Here is a 6,271-nt window from a genome sequence, read left to right as displayed (position 1 = left end):
GACGCAACCTCATTATGGGACGTGACTGATAAGATGCAACTCTTTTATATGACCTATCCTATTTGTGGCTCAAGACAAGGCATCACACCAGATGGCTATTGTGTTGACTGCTGTCATTTTTTTTTCATTTGACAGTCTAAGGGAAAAGAGATCAGTGCTCCTAACTAAATAGGTATTGCAAGTTTTTAAAATATATATATTTTTTATTGATTTGAGAGAGAGAGAAACATTGATTGGTTGCCTTCCACATGCACCCTGACCAGGGACTGAACCTGCGATCTGGGGATGTGCCCTGACTCGCAATCAAACCGGCAACCTTTTGGTGCATGAGACGACACGACACTCAACCAGCGGACCCACCCCGCCAGGGCAGGTATTGCATGTTTTAAAAATTCTTGCAGCGCACCAGTTGAAAATTGCTGCTATAGAGCCACACTACACCCCTCTGCACCACCACCATCCCTAACCTCTGCCACTGCTAATCCGTTTCCCATCTCTATAATTTTGTCATTTGGACAGTGTTCTGTGAATGGAATCCTAGTATGTGTCCTTTTGAGGCTGCTTCCTTTCGCTCAGCCTAATGCCATTGACATTCACCCAAGCGGCTGCATGTATCAGTAGTTTGTTTCTTTTATTACTGAGTAATATTCAATGGTCTGAATGCACCACAATTGTTTAACTACCCTCCTATTGAGAGGCATTTTGGTGGTTTCCAGTTTTTGCTAATACGTTATACACACGTTTGTATGGATAGAAATGTTCATTTACTGGGGATAAATGCCCAGGAGGGCAACTAATGGGTTGTATGGTAAGTGTATGTTTAGTTTTTTAAGAAAGTGACAGCATGTAGTTGGGTCAGGGTTTTATTTCTCTTTGCAGGTGGGCTGTAGCAATCCAGCCTTCCCACTTGGCCTTGGTTGCTACCCCTGGCCGGGTGGGGTGGGCACCTCATTACTGCTTGGATAGTGGGAGTCCTGGCTCCCGCCGGGGCCTCTGACACCACCCAGCATGGGAGGGGGGGCGTCTCCTTCCTGCTCCCCATGTGACGCCCACTAACACACGGCGGGGCTGCGGGGTGCTCATTGCCACTGGAAGGTGTTGTAAGCCCTGGCCTCCTGCTTAGAGTTCTCTGACACCATCCTGAAGGTGGGGCTCAGGGGACGACTCATCCCAGCCAGGTGCAAGTGGAAGCGGAGGCGCCACGCTTGGCCTCGGTTGATGGCAGTGGGGTGGGGCGACAGTGTTTTCCACGGTGTTTCTTGTTCCTTTAGCTGGACATAGTCAGCTTTTATTGGCGCTTTTTCCCTTTGTGCGCCTTTTTTGTTTGTTTGTGTCATGGGCACTTGTGGATTGCTGGCTTTTCCAGCAGCCAGTCAAGGAGAGGTGAGCAAAAGTGAGCCCAGCCCTGGCCAGGGTGGCTCAGTTGGTTGGGCACCGTCCCGTACACCGAGGGGTTGCCAGTCTGATTCATGTCAGGGTACATGCTGGGGTTTCAGGTTCGATCCACGGTTGGGGTGTGTGCAGGGGGGTGGGACAGCCAATCAATGTTCCTCTCTCACGATGTTTCTCTCTCTCTCCCTGAGGATTAATGGAAATATATATTTTAAAAGAAAACCCAGACAAACCACTACTGTGTCTTTCCTCAGGTCTTAAGGTCCCTCGCTCATCTGCCTTCTCTCTACTTGTCAAGAGTTTTCTTATGTTGTTGTATATATAGGGTGTCCCCAAAAACGTCGACACACACTTTGAATAATTGTAAAGGCAGTGTTTATTAAAATACATTTCATTTTCAAAATTGAGCTATGAAGCTGTTAGTGTGCACACATTTTTGGGGACACCCTGTATAATGCCCAGGGTCTTAATACTTAGCAAGCAGATTAAAGAGAAAAGCATCCATTCCATCTTGGCCCCAAACCGGAAGTCCTACCAAGGGCTTTCCCATGGCCATTTCGCCCCTAAGAACATAAATCTGATTATGTCTCAGCCCTCCTTAAAAAGCTCCTTGTCACAACACCCAGCCGTCCGAAGGATAAGATTCCAGCCCCTTAATTTGACTTTCAGGGCTCTTCACTCTCCCACCACAAGTAATAGCAGCCGTAGCCCTGCAGCTGCTCACTGGGCACAGGTAACCTCTGGCGCCATCTGGGAGCTCCAACAGGCCCCTTCACGCCTTGCTGTGCCCAGGCCCGTGCCCCTGCGCTCTGCCCGGCCTGCTGCTCTCTTTTCTGCTGGGCAAGCACCTGGCTTTCCGCAGGCTGCTTCTCATATCACCTACTGTGAAGCCTTCCAGGGCGCTCCCGTAGGTAGGACGTGGCCCTACAGGCGATTTCTCCTTCCACTGGAGCCTCTGAGGGGCCATCAGGTCCCTGGGCAGGCAGCTCTGTCCCATTCCACCGTAAACTCTAGGAGGTTTGGGCTGAGCCTGGCTTAGTCACCCAACTACCCTCAGCACCCAGCACTGTGCCTGGCACATAGCTGGCACTTTGCAAGTGTTTGTTACATGAATAAATGAATTGCTACTTTCAGATTTCTGGAGCAACCAGAAATTCGCCCTCAGCTTGTGTGACTAGGCCGCCCTTTTAGCATTACCATATATTCCTTTTTATTGCCCCCCTGAACAGAGTGGCTTTGGGAGACTATAGTAATTGAACCACTTGCCGAATCCGTGCCTCCCTTTCTGAGGGCTGCCTGCTTTCAGCTTGTCCCCATTTGTACCTGCTGCTGCCCCTGGTTGGCCATTTGGAAGCAGGGCTGCCCCCTCGCATGGCTGACAGTGGTCTCCAAAGCCCATTCTTTAGGCCTGTGAACCATCAGTCCAGTCTTGAATGGTCACCAGCCCCTACAGGTGACCAGATAAATCAAGGCAAGGACTCTATGCCAAGCCCTTCTAGGACATTGTCTTTTTATTGAGAAAGAAAACCTTTCTGGATACATGGTCACCTAGCTTATCGATCTTTTGACTGAGTTGGCTGGAAGAAGTTTAATAACAACCCTTCTTAGTAAGGTTTCAACATCTGACACATTTGAGATAATAATAGCTTCGCTCATTTTTATGACACCTCACTCAACGCATACATTCTTCCTTGTCAGTTCGAAATTACTCAACATGTGTTATCTCGATGCCTACAATAACTCAGTGAGTGAAGCTGTGTACACACACACACATATGGATGCCCACGTGCATGTACATCCACATGCATCCACACGCACACAGGATATCAAAGATTTGACAGACCAAGCCTCTTCTGTTATACCCATTGACGCTTTTAAGGACTCTGGTCCTCTGACCCCTGTATTTTGACCCCTGTATTTTGTTCTCACTTATAAATGGCCGTTGGTGTCTATCAGTTGTCATCAATATCTGATCCTAGTGCCACATATAAGCTCATGCACAGAGAGTAATTGCTCCACGTACCAAACCTACTTAATGCAGCCAGGCAGCTTTGATGTGTGACGATCGGTTCTCACAGCCATTCTGCAAGGGGATGTTAACCACACGTTACTGTGAGAGGGCGGAGGTTCAGAGGACAGCAGTGTCTGTGCCAGGACTGGCTCTGCTTCAAAGCCACCACCGGCCTCTCCATAAAAAAGCCTAATAGGAAGCTGAATCTTTAAAAGGCTGAAGAATCTCTGTTTCTCCTAATATCCCACTCCCACTCCATTAATCAAGGGGCTGGGTCTTGATTCTAGCATGAAGAAGTGTGCTATTCTCTGTAGTAAGACAGAAGTGGGAGGCAGCAGGCACAGTATGCTCGAAGAATGATGCTTGTGTGTGTGGTGAAATTCGGGGTTCTCTTGCCTAATGGCTTGTTCTCATGGCACTTAGTCTGGTAGACTTTCTTGAGCAGTCAGGTACCTGGGTCCGTTGAAAAAAACAGAGAGGACACTTGTTGCCATGTCTGAAGGGCCTCAACAGATTACTGGCCACCCCAAACTCCTGTGGATGGTCAGCAGTACTTGCTAGTAGTAGGGACTGGTACTTCGTGGGCAAAAAGGCCATTAACAGCCAGCTCCCGTCCTACAGCTGTTTGACACTGTGACACCACAGTAAGCACTGTTGGCAAGTCTGTTCACAGTAAGAGCTGAGCACCTTTTCCTTCAGGTTCTGATTCAGTAGCTCGTCCCTTCCCTCATTTCCTTCAGATACACTGTGCACACTCTGCAGGTTTTGAGGAGGTGGTGTGAGACTAGACGGGTGTCAGATAACAGAGGGTGAGTCAAGAGTGGAGAGCTTGTGTAGGTGAGTGAAAGGAGCACCTGAGCCACCTCACCCCTTTTTGACACTCCCCTGAGCAGCAGGAAGCAAAGAGACTGTCCCGCTCGCCCACAGGAACAAGTGAGAAACACTGGTAGGAGTGTTCCAGCTGCCATCCTGGCCCCTGAAACAGGGATATATGGCTGGAATTCACAGAAAGCAGCTGGGATACGGCAAGGACTGTCTCAGGCCTGGCCCTGCACCCAGCGACTTGTTGGCACTCCATGAGCAATAGCCATGCCACCGTGAGGGCAGATTCTTAATGTCTCTCTGAGAGTCCCAGCCCCAGACAGGCACGGTCCCCTGAGAGGCATAGACACAGCGTCTCCAGAGGGCAGTGCGAATGAGCAGTAAGAGCCTTACGCCCTGGCTTCTTTCTGTCTGAAATGGGAAGCTGGCTTTTCCATATCGTTGGAGTCTGGGTAGCAAGTCTGGAGCCCTGGAGATGGTCCCGTGCCTTCTGCTGGTGTCCACATGCTCCTGCGTAGCATCAAGTAGCCGCAGCCACCGCCTTGGCTCATTTGTCTTCCGACTCTCTCCTTCCTTCAGCCCCTGGGAAACAAGTAGCTGTCTTTCTGGGGGTGTTAGCTAATCACTCTAGTTCGCTTTCCTCCCCTTTACCCGTCTGATGTCTGTTGGGTGTTACTGACTCCAGAGCTGGGTCTGGACAGCAGGTGTCTCCTGGAATTGTCCCAGGCGAGGCAAGACGTAGAGTCACCGTTCCCAGGCGGGTAAGGATAGGCGATGTCCACCAGGGGACAGTGTGCGGCGCATGAAGGGTTAGGTCAGCGCCCTTAGCTGTGCTTCGCTTCTCTGTAACTGGCATCAACTGGCATCATCTGGCCCTGGCTCCTCGCCTTCTCTCCTTCCTCCCTCTCCAGCCCTTTACCTTTTGGCCTCTGCTTGTTGCTCAGTTATTTCTGCCACTGATGCTCACCCCTGACTGCCAGGCATTCGCAGAGGGCTTTACAACTCTCTTACCCCCTTTCTTTTTTTATTTAATCCTCACAGGAGGATATTTTTCCACTGATTTTTTTTTAGAGAGTGTGGATGGGAAGGGGGAGGGAGGGGGAGAGAGGAGAAACATCAACGTGAAAGAGACACATGGATTGGTTGCCTCCCACTCTGGCCCCAACCAGGCCCGGGATCAAACCTGAAACCCAGGTATGTACCTTTGATAGGGAATCAAACCGGAGACCTTTCAGGCCCTGCCGATGCTCCAGCCTAACCGGCCAGGGCGCTTACCCCGTCTCTGCCCCCAGCAGCCAAGCTCATTACCCCGGGTCCTAACCTGTTTGGTGGAGCTGCTGCTCCACCTCCCTACCCCGGGCTCAGGGCCTGGGCACTCCCAAGAATGGGGCAGGGTGGGGGCAGGGTGGGGGCAGGGCTGAGAGCCATTTGCACAAACACAAGCCGATTTTACGTCCCATGAACGACTTTACTCTCGGGGCGAAATCTTCCCTCTCCACCCCCGTTTCACCCTTGGGTTCAGATGAAAAGGCCTCACAGCATCTTCTTCCATAGGTGGAAGTACCCTGGGCATTGCGGGCCAGAGGCCGGAGGGCAGGGAGCCCTGCGCCCAGGCTGCCTCTCGCAGGCTGCGGCGTGGCTGCCCCCCGGGGGGAGCAGGATGGCTGCGGCGCTCTCACGGGGGGGGGGGGGGGGGGGTTGGGAGGCCAGTCTCCAGGGGGAGCAGGATGGCTGCGGCGCTCTCACTGGGGGGGGGGTAGGGACGCCAGTCTCCAGGGGCGTGGTGGGTCCCGCCTGGCTCATCGTACCGCCTGGAGTCCAAGGGACAGGAAGATCCTGTCCGGGCCTGGAGGAATATTTGGGACCGGTATTGTAACTTTTCGAGATACCCCTGCGCTCCGAGGGGCACCCGCGCTCAGCCCTATAACGTACGGACCCCCGGGTGTCAGCCGTAGCCCCCCATTGTGCCTCAGTTTCCCGTCTGTGTCGGGGCCACTACTTCCCCTAACAGGAAGGCGCCGCAAGAACAGCTGCGACAGAGGGCCA

Source organism: Miniopterus schreibersii, assembly GCF_964146895.1.
Source record: "Miniopterus schreibersii genome assembly, chromosome: 20".
Taxonomy (NCBI): domain Eukaryota; kingdom Metazoa; phylum Chordata; class Mammalia; order Chiroptera; family Miniopteridae; genus Miniopterus; species Miniopterus schreibersii.
This window is presented reverse-complemented; position numbering follows the sequence as displayed.